Raw genomic sequence first — 15,422 nt, 5'->3', positions numbered from 1 at the left:
AAGGGTCATTTACACCATATGGGTTAAGGGTCATTTACTCCATATGCGTTAAGGGTCATTTACCTATGGGTTAAAGGGTCATTTACACCATATGGGTTAAGGGTCATTACACCATATGGGTTAAGGTCATTTACACATATGGTTAAGGGCATTTATTCCATATGGGTAAGTCATTACACCATATGGGTTAAGGTATTTACTCCATATGGGTTAAGGGTCATTTACACCATATGGGTTAGGGTCATTTACCCATATGGGTTAAGGGTCATTTACCACCATATGGTTAAGGGTCATTTACTCCATATGGGTTAAGGGTCATTTTACCACCATATGGGTTAAGGGTCATTTACACCATATGGGTTAAGGGTCATTTACACCATATGGGTTAAGGGTCATTTACCCATATGGGTTAAGGGTCATTTTACACCATATGGGTTAAGGGTCATTTACTCCATATGGGTTAAGGTCATTTACCCATATGGGTAAGGGTCATTTTACACCTATGTATGGGCTTTCCCATTGGTTAAGGGTCATTTACCATATGGGTTAAGGGTCATTTACACCATTGGTTCAAGGGTCATTTACACCATATGGGTTAAGGCGTCATTACACCATATGGGTTAAAGGGTCATTTACACCATATGGGTTAAGGGTCATTTACACCATATGGGTTAAGGGTCATTTTTACACCATATGGGTTAAGGGTCATTACACCATATGGGTTAAGGGTCATTTACACCCATTAATGGGTTAAGGGTCATTTACCATATGGGTTAGGTCATTACACCATATGGTTAAGGGTCATTTACCCATATGGGTTAAGGTCATTTACACCATATGGGTAAGGTCATTTACACCATATGGTTAAGGGTCATTTACTCCATATGGGGTTAAGGTCATTTACACCATATGGGTTAAGGGTCATTTACACCATATGGGTTAAGGTCATTTACTCCATATAGGGATAAGGGTCATTTACTCCTATGGGTTAAGGGTCATTTACACCATATGGGTTAAGGGTCATTTACACCATATGGGTTAAGGGTCATTTACTCCATATGGGTTAAGGGTCATTTCACCATATGGGTCAAGGGTCATTTACACCATATGGTTAAGGGTCATTTACACCATATGGGTTAAGGGTCATTTACACCATATGGGTTAAGGTCATTTACACCTATGTAAGGGTCATTTACCCATTGGGTTAAGGGTCATTTACACCATATGGGTTAAGGGTCATTTACACCATATGGGTTAAGGGTCATTTACACCATATGGGTTAAGGGTCATTTACACCATTATGGGTTTAAGGTCATTTACACCATATGGGTTAAGGGTCATTACTCATATGGGTTAAGGGTCATTTACACCATATGGGTTAAGGTCATTTACACCATATGGGTTAAGGGTCATTTACACCATATGGGTTAAGGGTCATTTTACACCATATGGGTTAAGGGTCATTTACTCCATATGGGTTAAGGGTCATTTACACCATATGGGTTAAGGGTCATTTACACCATATGGGTTAAGGTCATTTACTCCATATGGTTAAGGGTCATTACACCATATGGGTAAGGGTCATTTACTCCATATGGGTTAAGGGTCATTACACCATATGGGTTAAGGGTCATTTAACCATATGGTTAAGGGTCATTTACACCATATGGGTTAAGGTTCATTTACTCCATATGGGTAAGGGTCATTTACACCATATGGGTTAAGGGTCATTTACACCATTATGGGTTAAGGGTCATTTACTCATATGGGTTAAGGGTCATTTACACCATATGGGTTAAGGGTCATTTTACACCATATGGGTAAGGGCTTTACACCATATTGGTTAAGGGTCATTTACACCATATGGGTTAAGGGTCATTTACTCCATATGGGTTAAGGGTCATTTACACCATTGGGTTAAGGGTCATTTACACCATATGGGTTAAGGGTCATTTACACCATGGGTTAAGGGTCATTTACTCCATATGGGTAAGGGTCATTTACTCCATATGGGTTAAGGGTCATTACCAAATAAAAAAGTCTCTATTCTTTATGTGGGGCAATAATCCCCCTCTCTTTCCCCCCCTCCCTTCCCCTCTCTTCCCCCTCCCTTCCTCTCGCTTTCCCCCCTCCCTTCCTCTCTCTTCCCCCCTCCCGCTTCCCCCTCCCCCCTCCCGCTTCCCCCTCCCTTACTCTCGCTTCTCCTCTCCCTCCCACCCACCCACCCTCCCTCTCTTTCATTTCTCTCCCTCCCTCTCTCCATTTCTCTCCCTCCCTCTCTCCATTTCTCTCCCTCCCTCTCTCCATTTCTCTCCCTCTCCTTTCCATCTCTCTCCCTCCCTCTCTCCATCTGTCTCCCTCTCTCTCTCATCTGTCTCCCTCTCTCTTTCCATCCCTCTCTCTCTCTCTCTCCCCTCCAGAATGAAGGACACCAGTAAGAAGAACAACATATTTTCTCAGTTCAGGAAGAATGACCGAGACAAACAGAAGCTGATTGAGACCGTGTGAAACAGCTGAGGAGCCTGGTCAATGGATGTCTCAACACTCCTAGAACAGAGAATGGACAGACAGACACACAGATGGACAGACAGACAGGGACACACACACACACACACACACACACACACACACTAACCAACCATCACCTTTCAGTTTCACCAGATTCGCTGCATATTGTAAATAAGGGGAAGACGACAGAAACAGACATCGAGCTAAAACAGTTTCTTCTGTCGGGAGAAAAGAGTGAAATGTTTTAAATGTGTTTTCTAAAGGCTCAGAATACTGTGTTTTGTATAAAGTGAGAGTGCAGTGATTTGTGTCACCGCGGTGTTGCGATGGTGATGTAAGGAATGTAAAGATGGCATCTCAGATGAAGACTGAACAGGAAACTGATGTTCACTAGGTGAAGTGGCCCAGATAGGGGACTGAGCCATCAAATATAGGCTCCAATCCCCCGAGCCCTATGGACCCTATCCGCCCTGCTCTAAAGTAGTGCACTATATAGGGAATAGGGCCCTGGTCTAAAGTAGTGCACTATATAGGGAATAGGGCCCTGCTCTAAAGTAGTGCACTATATAGGGAATAGGGCCCTGGTCTAAAGTAGTGCACTATATAGGGAATAGGGCCCTGCTCTCAAGTAGTGCACTATATAGGGAATAGGGCCCTGTTCTAAAGTAGTGCACTATATAGGGAATAGGGCCCTGCTCTATAGTAGTGCACTATATAGGGAATAGGGCCCTGTTCTAAAGTAGTGCACTATATAGGGAATAGGGCCCTGCTCTAAAGTAGTGCACTATTAGGGAGTAGGGAGCCATTTGGGACACATCCTGGAAGATCTCTACAACGCTCCATAGTGCAGTACTGGGTGGAGTTAGTTTCTACTGTAAATATGTTGGATATTTAACACTACAGAGAATCACGCTGGCTGTGTCACAAATGTCATTTCCACAGGACTCTGGTCAATGCCAGGGATCCCCTCATGCCCTGTCTCTGCCAGTCATTCAGCTCCCTGTCTCTGCCAGTCATTCAGCTCGCTGTCTCTGCCAGTCGTTCAGCCCAGCTTGAATCAAACAGCTTTGATTATTAGTGTCCAAATGACCTGCATGAACGTGGTTCCACTGTTTAAATCCATTACAGGTTTAATTAGTGTCCAAATGACCTGCATGAACATGGTTCCACTGTTTAAACCCAGTACGGGACAGAGACCTTTGTTAATTTACACTCAAACTATTATCTTTTGACGAGAAAGACACCGAAAATCATGTTTTTTGTATCAGCCATTATTAGCTCAATCAATTTCTTGCATCCAAAATTATACTTGTTTTTGTTCCTCAGGTGAAATGAAAAGCTTTTTGGTTTCAAACGCTTTAGAATCTACCGCTAAGACATTTCAACAAAGCAATAATGATCTAGTCCACCCGCTGCTTAAAGAACGACTTCCGTCTCAAATCTCAAATCACATTTCATAGTTGGAATTATGGTTTTTAAATCTGTGCTACTTTTTAACAGGCATTTTRACACTGAATAGCTATTATTTCAGTTAGCCTTTTTTTCATAGTTGCTTGTAAATGTCATTGTACAAACTGCATATTTTGTAAAGACAATAAGAATGAGTTTTCCTTCTGTTACGAATAAAAGGAGTTTGTYGTTCTGAAATGAAATCTCTTAAATCTAAAAAAAAAAAAATATGTAAATTTTTTTCAGTCTTTCAATGAATTAAATTATAACTGCGATTAGTCAATACATCACCTGGGTGAGAAATGTCATTTCTCTCCATTTTTTTTGTTTCCAGTGAAATCCCTGTTGAATAACCCGCTCGACATTCCAATGGGAAATGAACTGASTGTTCGTTAGGATGGACTGGCGTGGCGGGAAAGAGAATATGCCCCCCTGTATAACCCAAGTCTATTTGTTTTTATTTGTGTGCGGTAATAAAAATGTGTTCACTCAATCAAAYGCAGACTGGTGTGTGTGTATATATATCAAGGCATTTTAAATTGTAAGTATTGACAGAAAATGGTTGCGTTGTTGACCTCACATGATGAAGTTGATAACGTGAGATATTACTGATTTACATCTTGTCTTTATGGGAAGCTAGTAGCTCATCTCTGTGAAACCAAAAGCAGGCCTAGAGGAGGGATGACAGCGTCCTCGGCCCGGCCAGGCAGACGAACGTACGCAGTCCTAGCTCCCCCTGCAGAGTACAAGACCGGTGCAGAGAGGGATCTGTCGTGCTCTCTCAGCAGACGAACGTACGCAGTCCTAGCTCCCCCTGCAGAGTACAAGACCGGTGCAGAGAGGGATCTGTCGTGCTCTCTCAGCAGACAAACGTACGCAGTCCTAGCTCCCCCTGCAGAGTACAAGACCGGTGCAGAGGGGGATCTGTCGTGCTCTCTCAGCAGACAAACGTACGCAGTCCTAGCTCCCCCTGCAGAGTACAAGACTGGTGGCAGAGGGGATCCTGTCTGTGCTCTCTCAGCAGACAACGTACGCAGTCCTAGCTCCCCCTGCAGAGTACAAGACCGGTTGCAAGAGGGATCTGTCGTGCTCTCTCAGCACAGCAGGCAGATAATACTGTGTAAGGGCGAACCTAGCTGTGAAGGTTTCCCTGGCGTCACGAAACGGCTGGCCTGAACAACCGCTCTAAGCCATCCTGACAGGATATGCCGACACTATACCCAGTCCATTTCATTTAGTCAACAATCTGCCTGCCAGAGAGGTAAAGGGGTTTAGGCAGTACCTGACTGAACGGATTAGATTATGTTAGTTGTTGAAGTAAGATACTGACTGAAACGGATTAGAATTATGTTAGTAGTTGACAGATACCTGACTGAAACATTAGATTATGTTGTAGTTGACAGTAAGATACCTGACTGAAACGGATTCGATTATATTAGTAGTTGACACCTGACTGAAACGGATTAGATTGTTAGTAGTTGACCAGTAGATACCTGACTGAACGGATTAGATTATGTTAGTAGTTGACACCTGACTGAACGCGATTAGATTTATGTTAGTAGTTGACAGTAAGATACCTGACTGAAACGGATAGATTATGTTAGTAGTTGACAGATACCTGACTGAAAGGATTAGATTATGTTAGTTAGTTGACAGTAGATACCTGACTGAAACGGATTAGATTATGTTAGTAGTTGACAGTAGATACCTGACTGAAACGGATTAGATTATGTTAGTAGTTGACAGTAGATACCTGACTGAAACGGATTAGATTATTGGTAGTTGACAGTAGATACCTGACTGAAACGGATTAGATTATATTAGTTGTTGACAGTAGACTACCTGACTGAAACGGATTAGATTATGTTAGTAGTTGACACTGACTGAAACGGATTAGATTGTTAGTAGTTGACAGTAGATACCTGACTGAAACGGATTAGATTATGTTAGTAGTTGAACAGTAGATACCTGACTGAAACGGATTAGATTATGTTAGTAGTTGACAGATCCTGACTGAAAGAATTAGATTATGTTAGTAGTTGACAGTAGATACCTGACTGAACGGATTAGATGTTAGTAGTTGACAGTAGATACCTGACTGAAAACGATTAGAATTATGTTAGTAGTTGACAGTAGATACTGACTGAAACGGTATTAGATTATATAGTAGTTGACAGTAGATACCTGACTGAAAACGGATTAGATTATGTTGTAGTTGACAGTAGATACCTGACTGAAACGGATTAGATTATATTAGTTGTTGACAGAAGATAACTGACTGAAACGGATTAGATTATGTTAGTAGTTGACACCTGACTGAAACGGATTATATTGTTAGTAGTTGACAGTAGATACCTGACTGAAACGGATATTAGATTATGTTAGTAGTTGACAGTAGATACCTGACTGAAACGGATTAGATTATGTTGGTAGTTGACAGTAGATACCTGACTGAAACAGATTAGATTATGTTAGTAGTTGACACCTGACTGAAACGGATTAGATTATGTTAGTAGTTGACACCTGACTGAAACGGATTAGATTATTGTTGTGTTTGACAGTAGATACCTGACTGAAACGGATTAGATTGTTAGTAAGTTTGCAGTAGATCCTGACTGAAAGCGGATTAGATTATGTTAGTAGTTGACAGTAGACACCTGACTGAAACGGATTAGATTATGTTAGTAGTTGACAGTAGATACCTGCTGAACACGGATTAGATTGTTAGTAGTTGACAGTAGACACCTGACTGAAACGGATTAGATTATGTTAGTAGTTGACAGTAGATTCCTGACTGAAACGGATTAGATTATGTTAGTAGTTGACAGTAGATACCTGACTGAAACGGATTAGATTTGTTGGTAGTTGACAGTAGATACCTGACTGAAACGGATTAGATTATATAGTTGTTGACAGTAGATACCTGACTGAAACGCGATTAGATTATGTTAGTAGTTGACACCTGACTGAAACGGATTAGATTGTTAGTAGTTGACAGTAGATACCTGACTGAAACGGATTAGATTATGTTAGTAGTTGACAGTAAGATACCTGACTGAAACGGATTAGATTATGTTAGTAGTTGACAGATACCTGACTGAAAGGATTAGATTATGTTTGTAGTTGACAGTAGATACCTGACTGAAACGGATTAGATTGTTAGTAGTTGACAGTAGATACCTGACTGAAACGGATTAGATTATGTTAGTAGTTGACAGTAAGATACCTGACTGAAAACGGGATTGATTATGTTAGTAGTTGACAGTAGATACCTGACTGAAACGGATTAGATTATGTTGGTAGTTGACAGTAGATACCTGACTGAAACGGATTAGATTATATTAGTTGTTGACCGTAGATATACGTAACTGAAACGGATTAGATTATGTTAGTAGTTGACACCTGACTGAAACGGTTTAGATTGTTAGTAGTTGACAGTAGATACCTGACTGAACGGATTAGATTATGTTAGTAGTTGCACGTAGATACCTGACTGAAACGGATAGATTATGTTGGTAGTTGACAGTAGATACCTACTGAAACAGATTAGATTTATGTTAGTAGTTGACACCTGACTGAAACGGATTAGATTATGTTAGTAGTTGACACTGATGAACGGATTGATTATGTTGGTAGTTGACAGTAGATACCTGACTGAAACGGATTAGATTGTTAGTAGTTGACAGTAGATACCTGACTGAAAGCGGATTAGATTATGTAGTAGTTGACAGTAGACACCTGACTGAAAACGGATTAGATTATGTTAGTAGTTGACAGTAGATACCTGACTGAAACGGATTAGATTGTTAGTAGTTGACAGTAGACACCTGACTGAACGGATTAGATTATTTAGTAGTTGACAGTAGATACCTGAATGAAACGATTAGATTATGTTAGTAGTTGACAGTAGATACCTGACTGAAACGGATTAGATTATGTTAGTAGTTGACAGTAGACCACCTGACTGAAACGGATGATTATGTTAGTAGTGACAGTAGATACCTGACTGAAAACGGATTAGATTGTTAGTAAGTTGACAGTAGACACCTGACTGAAAGGATTAGATTATGTTAGTAGTTGACAGTAGATAACCTGACTGAAACGGATTAGATTATGTTAGTAGTTGACAGTAGATACCTGACTGGAAACGGATTAGATTATTTGGTAGTTGACAGTAGATACCTGACTGAAACGGATTAGATTATATTAGTTGTTGACAGTAGATACCTGACTGAACGGATTAGAATTATGTTAGTAGTTGACACCTGACTGAAACGGATATTAGATTGTTAGTAGTTGACACGTAGATACCTGACTGAAACGGATTAGATTATGTTAGTAGTTGACAGTAGATACCTGACTGAAACGGATTAGTTATGTTAGTAGTTGACAGATACCTGACTGAAAGGATTAGATTATGTTAAGTAGTTGACAGTAGATACCTGACTGAAACGGATTAGATTGTTAGTAGTTGACAGTAGATACCTGACTGAAACGGATTAGATTATGGTTAGTATGTTGACAGTAGATACCTGACCTGAAAACGGATTAGATTATGTTAGTAGTTGACAGTAGATACCTGACTTGAAACGGATTAGATTATGTTGGTAGTTGACAGTAGATACCTGACTGAAAACGGATTAGATTATATTAGTTGTTGACAGTAGATACCTGACTGAAACGGATTAGATTATGTTAGTAGTTGACACCTGACTGAAACGGATTAGATTGTTAGTAGTTGACAGTAGATACCTGACTGAAACGGATTAGAATTATGTTAAGTAGTTGACAGTAGATACCTGACTGAAACGGATTAGATTATGTTGGTAGTTGACAGTAGATACCTGACTGAAACAGATTAGATTATGTTAGTAGTTGACACCTGACTGAAACGGATTAGATTATGTTTAGTAGTTGACACCTGACTGAAACGGATTAGATTATGTTGGTAGTTGACAGTAGATACCTGACTGAAACGGATTAGATTGTTAGTAGTTGACAGTAGATACCTGACTGAAACGGATTAGATTATGTTAGTAGTTGACAGTAGACACCTGACTGAAACGGATTAGATTATGTTAGTAGTTGACAGTAGATACCTGATGAAACGGATTAGATTGTTAGTAGTTGACGTGACACTGACTGAACGGATGATTATGTTAGTAGTTGACAGTAGATACCTGACTGAACGGATTAGATTATGTTAGTAGTTTGACAGTAGATACCTGACTGAAACGATTAGATTATGTTAGTAGTTGACAGTAGATACCTGACTGAAACGGATTAGATTATATGTTAGTATGTTGAACAGTAATACCTGACTGAAACGGATTAGATTATATAGTTGTTGACAGTAGATACCTGACTGAAACGGATTAGATTATATTAGTGTTTGACAGTAGATACCTGACTGAAACGGATTAGATTATATTAGTTGTTGACAGTAGATAACCTGACTGAAATCGGATTAGATTATGATTTAGTTGTTGACAGTAGATACCTGACTGAAACGGATTAGATTATATTAGTTGTTGACAGTAGATACCTGACTGAAAACGGATTTAGATTTGTTAGTAGTTGGACAGTAGATACCTGACTGAAAACGGATTAGATTATGTCAAAACATGCTGTGTAGTTAGGGGTGGTGAGGGTGTGTAGCACCTCTCAAAACATCTGAACTAAAATAAATACAAATATTTAAAATATTTTGGGGGGGATTTTTTTTTCTTCTCACAAGGTAGTGGGCTTTACTAGTCCTGCATTAGCCGTCTGTAGCGCCCCCCCCCCCCCCCCAAAAAAAAAAGCAGAAAAAGCCCCCTAAACATAGGCTGAATAAAAAGTAATATTGTTAGGTATCATGACTGAGGATAAGACCCAAATGCAGACAATTCAAATCACAGACTTTTATTGACAAACGGGGCAGGCAGAGGTCAGTAATCCATGGCAGATTCAGAAAGGTACAGAACACAGGCAGGTTCAGGACAGGCAGACTCAGGGTCAGGGCGGTCAGGCAGGTAGGCTCAGGGTCAGGGCGGTCAGGGCAGGTAGGCTCAGGGTCAGGCGGTCAGGGCAGGTAGGCTCAGGGTCAGGGCGGTCAGGGCAGGTAGGCTCAGGGTCAGGGCAGGTAGGTCTAGGGTCAGGACAGGCAGGGTCAGGACAGGCAGGGTCAGGACAGGCAGGGTCAGGGCAGACAGGGTCAGGGCAGGCAGGGTAAGGGCAGGCAGGGTCAGGGCAGACCAGGGGCAGGGCAGGCAGGGTCAGGGCAGGTAGGCTCAGGGTCAGAGGCAGGCAGTCTCACAGGAGCGGTAGGCTCAGGGTCAGGACAGGCAGGGTCAGGACAGGCAGGGTCAGGGCAGGCGAGGGTCAGGGCAGAACAGGGTCAGGGCAGACAGGGTCAGGGCAGGCAGGGTCAGGGCAGGTAGGCTCAGGGTCAGGAGGAGGGTCAGGCAGGGTCCAGGACAGGCATGGGTCAGGGCAGGCAGGGTCAGGGCAGACAGGGTCAGGGCAGGCAGGGTCAGGGCAGGCAGGCTCAGGGTCAGGGCAGGGAGACAGGTTTAATCCTTGATACATGAAAAGTGGGATGTATACGGAGGGTTTGTATACTACGGATTTTAGAGATGGCGAAAGGGACGATAAAATTGTGGGACAGTTTGTGGGACTCAGCCCGGAGGGGACAGATCCCGAGTGGACAGCCATACCCTCTGACCGAGACGGTAGCGGAGAGAGACGGTAGCGGGGAGAGACGGTAGCGGAGAGAGAAGGTAGCGGAGAGAGAAGGTAGCGGAGAGAGAAGGTAGCGGAGAGAGACGGTAGCGGGGAGAGACGGTAGCGGGGAGAGACGGTAGCGGAGAGACGGTAGCGGGGAGAGACGGTAGCGGAGAGAGACGGTAGCGGGGAGAGACGGTAGCGGGGAGCAGGGATCCGGTGGCGGTCCACCTGTCGTTGATACCTGGAGGTGGTATTGAGGAGAGCAGACAGAGCTCTCTTCCAGGTACGGCGACAGCGGCGGACGAATATCTGGGCCGATGGTATGCTGACCTCTTCCTCTTGCTAAGGAAATAGCAGGCGCTGATGACCCGTCTAACACTCGAAAGGCGAGAGACCAGTCGCAGGGGAAGGTGTTGTGGGCGTATTCAACCCACAAGAGTTGCTGGCTCCAGGTGATGGGGGTTGGCGAAGACGATCGATGTAGCTATTGTCTCTCTAATGTACTGTTGGTTTTGTTTGTGTCTGTGTTGGTCTCTCTTGTCATTTGTCCTATTTAGTCATTATTAGTATTATTACTATTCTAATTGTATTTATTTTGTCATTGTTTTAATGTATTTTTTATTTTGGCGGCTGGGGAGGGTGGAAAAACCTTTTGTTGTAGTACTTACTCTAGCTGTATTATATTGTACTGTTGTTGAATAATTAAAATATATATATGAAAAATAAAAAGGAAAGAAATTCCACAAATTAACTTTTAACAAGGCACACCTGTTAATTGAAATGCATTCCAGGTGACTACCTCATGAAGCTGGTTGAGATAATGCCAAGAGTGTGCAAAGTTGTCATCAAGGCAAAGGGTGGATACTTTGAAGAATTTCAAATCTCAAATATATTTTTGATTTGTTTAACACTTTTTTGGTTACTACATGATTCCATATGTGTTATTTCATAGTTTTGATGTCTTCACTATTATTCTACTACAATGTAGAAAATAGTAAAATAAGAAAAACCCTTGAATGAGTAGGTGTGTCCAAACGTTTGACTAGTACTGTATATACAGGATGTAAAGTCTGTTATTTATATACAGGATGTAAAGTCTGTTATTTATATACAGGATGTAAAGGCTGTTATTTATAGAGAATGTATTTACAGGATGTAAAGGCTGTTATTTATAGAGTATGTATTTACAGGATGTAAAGTCTGTTATTTATATACAGGATGTAAAGGCTGTTATTTATAGAGAATGTATTTACAGGATGTAAAGTCTGTTTATTTATAGAGTATTTATATACAGGATGTAAAGTCTGTTATTTATATACAGGATGTAAAGGCTGTTATTTATAGAGTATGTATTTACAGGATGTAAAGTCTGTTATTTATATACAGGATGTAAAGGCTGTTATTTATAGAGAATGTATTTACAGGATGTAAAGTCTGTTATTTATAGAGTATTTATATACAGGATGTAAAGTCTGTTATTTTATACAGGATGTAAAGGCTGTTATTTATAGAGAATGTATTTACAGTAATGTAAAGTCTGTTATTTATAGAGAATGTATATACAGTATGTAAAGGCTGTTATTTAATACAGGATGTAAAGTCTGTTATTTTATATACAGGATGTAAAGTCTGTTATTTATATACAGGATGTAAGTCTGTTATTTATATACAGGATTGTAAAGTCTGTTTTTATTGAGCATTTATATACAGGATGTAAAACGTATTTATAGAGAATGTATTTACAGGATGTAAAGTCTGTTATTTATAGAGTATTTATTTACAGGATGTGAAGTCTGTTATTTATATACAGGATGTAAAGTCTGTTATTTATTGAGCATTTATATACAGGATGTAAAATCGTATTTATAGAGAATGTATTTACAGGATGTAAAGTCTGTTATTTATAGAGTATTTTATTTACAGGATGTGAAGTCTGTTATTTTATATACAGGATGTAAAGTCTGTTATTTATAGAGTATTTATATACAGGATGTAAAATCTGTTATTTATATACAGGATGTAAGTCTGTTATTTATATACAGGATGTAAAGTCTGTTATTTATAGAGAATGTATATACAGGATGTAAAGTCTGTTATTTATAGAGAATGTATACAGGATGTAAAGTCTGTTATTTATAGAGTATTTATATACAGGATGTAAAGTCTGTTATTTATAGAGTATTTATATACAGGATGTAAAGTCTGTTATTTATAGAGAATGTATATACAGGATGTAAAGTCTGTTATTTATAGAGCATTTATATACAGGATGTAAAGTCTGTTATTTATATACAGGATGTAAAGTCTGTTATTTATAGAGAATGTATTTACAGGATGTAAAGTCTGTTATTTATAAGAATGTATATACAGGATGTAAAGTCTGTTATTTATAGAGCATTTATATACCGGATGTAAAGGCTGTTATTTATAGAGCATTTATATACAGGATGTTATATAATGACCAGGTGATGAGGGAATTGTGTAATAGAGTTTACCACCTGAAACATTCTTTTTGTCCTCGTTGATGTTTTAAATTGGTATATTTGATAAAGTTAATCAAATTGAATAGTTTTCCATTGTACCTTTTGAATAAAAGGAGCTTCCCCTGTCGGTGAAGAAGCCAGAAACAGACCAAGAAACTTTGACCCAGTTCCAAATGACATGCTATCCCCTTTATAGTGCACTACATTTGACCAGGTAGTGCACTATGAGGAGGTGAGGTCTAAAAGTAGTGCACTATATAAGGAATAGAGTGGTATTTGGGACGTGGCTTCCTTTCCACCCAGCGATGTGTTATGAGGTAATACCAGCTGGCATCAAAGATCAGTGGTTGGCCTAACCTATTTACACACTACACCCGTTCTAAATCCCTTTTCTCTCCTCTCACACCTTTTCATTTCAATACAAATCTGACTTAATAAATGGCCCATTGTTTCCCATTCAACTAAAAAAACAACACTTGAGGGTGTTTTTTCACAGGATGGATAAAATCCCACCTCCGAGCCTCCCGCCCTTAACAAGCCAGAGAAGTTAGACCTGACAGGGGGAATGGCTGCGCCTAGACGCTGGGTCCGTGGAGGGACTTGGAGGGACTGACCTCTGGGTGAACCGCTGAGCCGTGCTCTCCTGACTCCGCCCTCTCCTGTTGTGACAGCGCCTCCGACTGCACATACGTCATGCAAACCTACAAATCAAATCTCCTCCCTCTAGACTTGGACAGAGGAGCCTTTGCGCAGCGCATGAGAGCGACACATCGAGGTTTTAATGGAAGATGTATGGTCATTAAAAAATTAACTGTGAATGAATGATGCTACATAAGTTTGATCTGTTAAATTATCCTAGTGGGTAGTTTACACAGGCTACTAGTAATCATATATATTAAATTATCCTAGTGGGTAGTTTACACAGGCTACTAGTGAAATATATATTAAATTATCCTAGTGGGTAGTTTACAAGGCTACTAGTGATAATATAATATTAAATTATCCTAGTGGGTAGTTTACAAGGCTACTAGTGAAAATATATATTAAATTATCCTAGTAGGTTACAGGCTAGTAGTGATAATATATATTAAATTATCCTAGTAGGTTACAGGCTAGTAGTGATAATATATATTAAATTATCCTAGTGGGTAGTTTAACACAGGCTACTAGTAATCATATATATTAAAATTAACCTATGGGGTAGTTTACACAGACTATATGGAAAATATATATTAAATTATCCTAGTAAGGTTACAGGCTACTAGTGAAATATAAAGTATAAAAGGTCCATTAAAACGTTTTATTCCAACAAGTGGGAAGCCATTTTATCTCTTGACCCAATTACACGGTAACCGCTTTATTTGATTTGTGTGATTGACCGACAACGGGAGATAATAACTGTTCTGCTGTAATTGCTGCTTGGTGTTCGTTCATGCTCGGTCCCGGTCCCCTATCTTGTTATCTGATGGACAGTGAACTTGGCGAGGTTGGTGCGCGGGAGTTCACCGAGATGTCAGGGTCCGTGYTGTAGGGCACTGGCAGGTCAGCGCCAGCGCTTGGGAATGAGGAGAGGTCCCCCTCCCGGCGTTGCAGAGCCTCTCCGGCCTCCAGCTAATCGCTGACGATGCGCCCCCCGACACAGACCTCATCTCTCTCAATCTCTTTCTCTGTTTCTACTCTCACACACAGACAGAGAGGCGCGCGCGTAAATAGCTATGCATTTTGTGGGACGGGGAAGCACGAAAAACATCCCCGGTGGCCATTTAAGTCAATGTCCTGGTCTAATCGAAAGGAAATATATGATTCGTCACGGGTCAGATGGTGTTTTTTTTTATAGGTTATTAAAAGGCGTGTATTAAAGACCACCTGAATATAAGAGTTAAATGATGTGTCCTTCTGGACTGTTGTGAATATACAGTGATGTACTCTTGAACTTCAGCTGACACCAGTGTGGACGAGAGGAAGGACATGATATCACTGAACTATTTCACACAATGTTCTTATTCACCGGGGGGCCGCTTTGTTTGAACCTATATGCCCTCAAACGTGTAGTGAGGTAATGCCATAATACACGCCCTTCGGTGTCTTGGATAGGCTATGTGGTTGAATTATTTTAATCAAGAAATGTGCATTTAAACGCCTGAGAATATCCTGATATTTATGGGTTATTTCTCCTCAAGCTATTAGCATGGATTACTACATACATAGTGACGAGGTGAACTGCAGGGCAACGCGTCAGCACCTCGGTGCGACCCGACAGAGAGAGAGAGAGAG

At 40.6% G+C, this 15,422-nt stretch overlaps 2 long non-coding RNA genes across 2 annotated transcripts in view; one reads left to right on the top strand and one right to left on the bottom strand.

Annotated features, from left to right (window-relative positions):
* The window catches only part of LOC112071792 (uncharacterized), a 10,389-nt gene extending 5,934 nt beyond the window's left edge, over positions 1-4,455 (top strand). Inside the window, exon 2 of the long non-coding RNA XR_002894178.2 lies at positions 2,421-4,455. This is a non-coding gene — a long non-coding RNA (uncharacterized lncRNA). The remainder of the gene's footprint in view (positions 1-2,420) is intronic.
* On the bottom strand, positions 3,012-4,423 carry LOC139024630 (uncharacterized). Its single transcript, XR_011475970.1, has 3 exons — positions 3,659-4,423; positions 3,257-3,598; positions 3,012-3,070 (listed from the first exon to the last, which is right to left on the bottom strand). It is a non-coding gene; the product is annotated as an uncharacterized lncRNA (long non-coding RNA).
* Positions 4,456-15,422: the final 10,967 nt, after the last annotated feature.

This window comes from Salvelinus sp. IW2-2015, unplaced genomic scaffold, assembly GCF_002910315.2.
Source record: "Salvelinus sp. IW2-2015 unplaced genomic scaffold, ASM291031v2 Un_scaffold1723, whole genome shotgun sequence".
NCBI classification, from domain to species: Eukaryota; Metazoa; Chordata; class Actinopteri; order Salmoniformes; family Salmonidae; genus Salvelinus; species Salvelinus sp. IW2-2015.
Note: the sequence above shows the minus strand (reverse complement) of the source record. Positions and strands in the feature narration are given on the sequence as shown.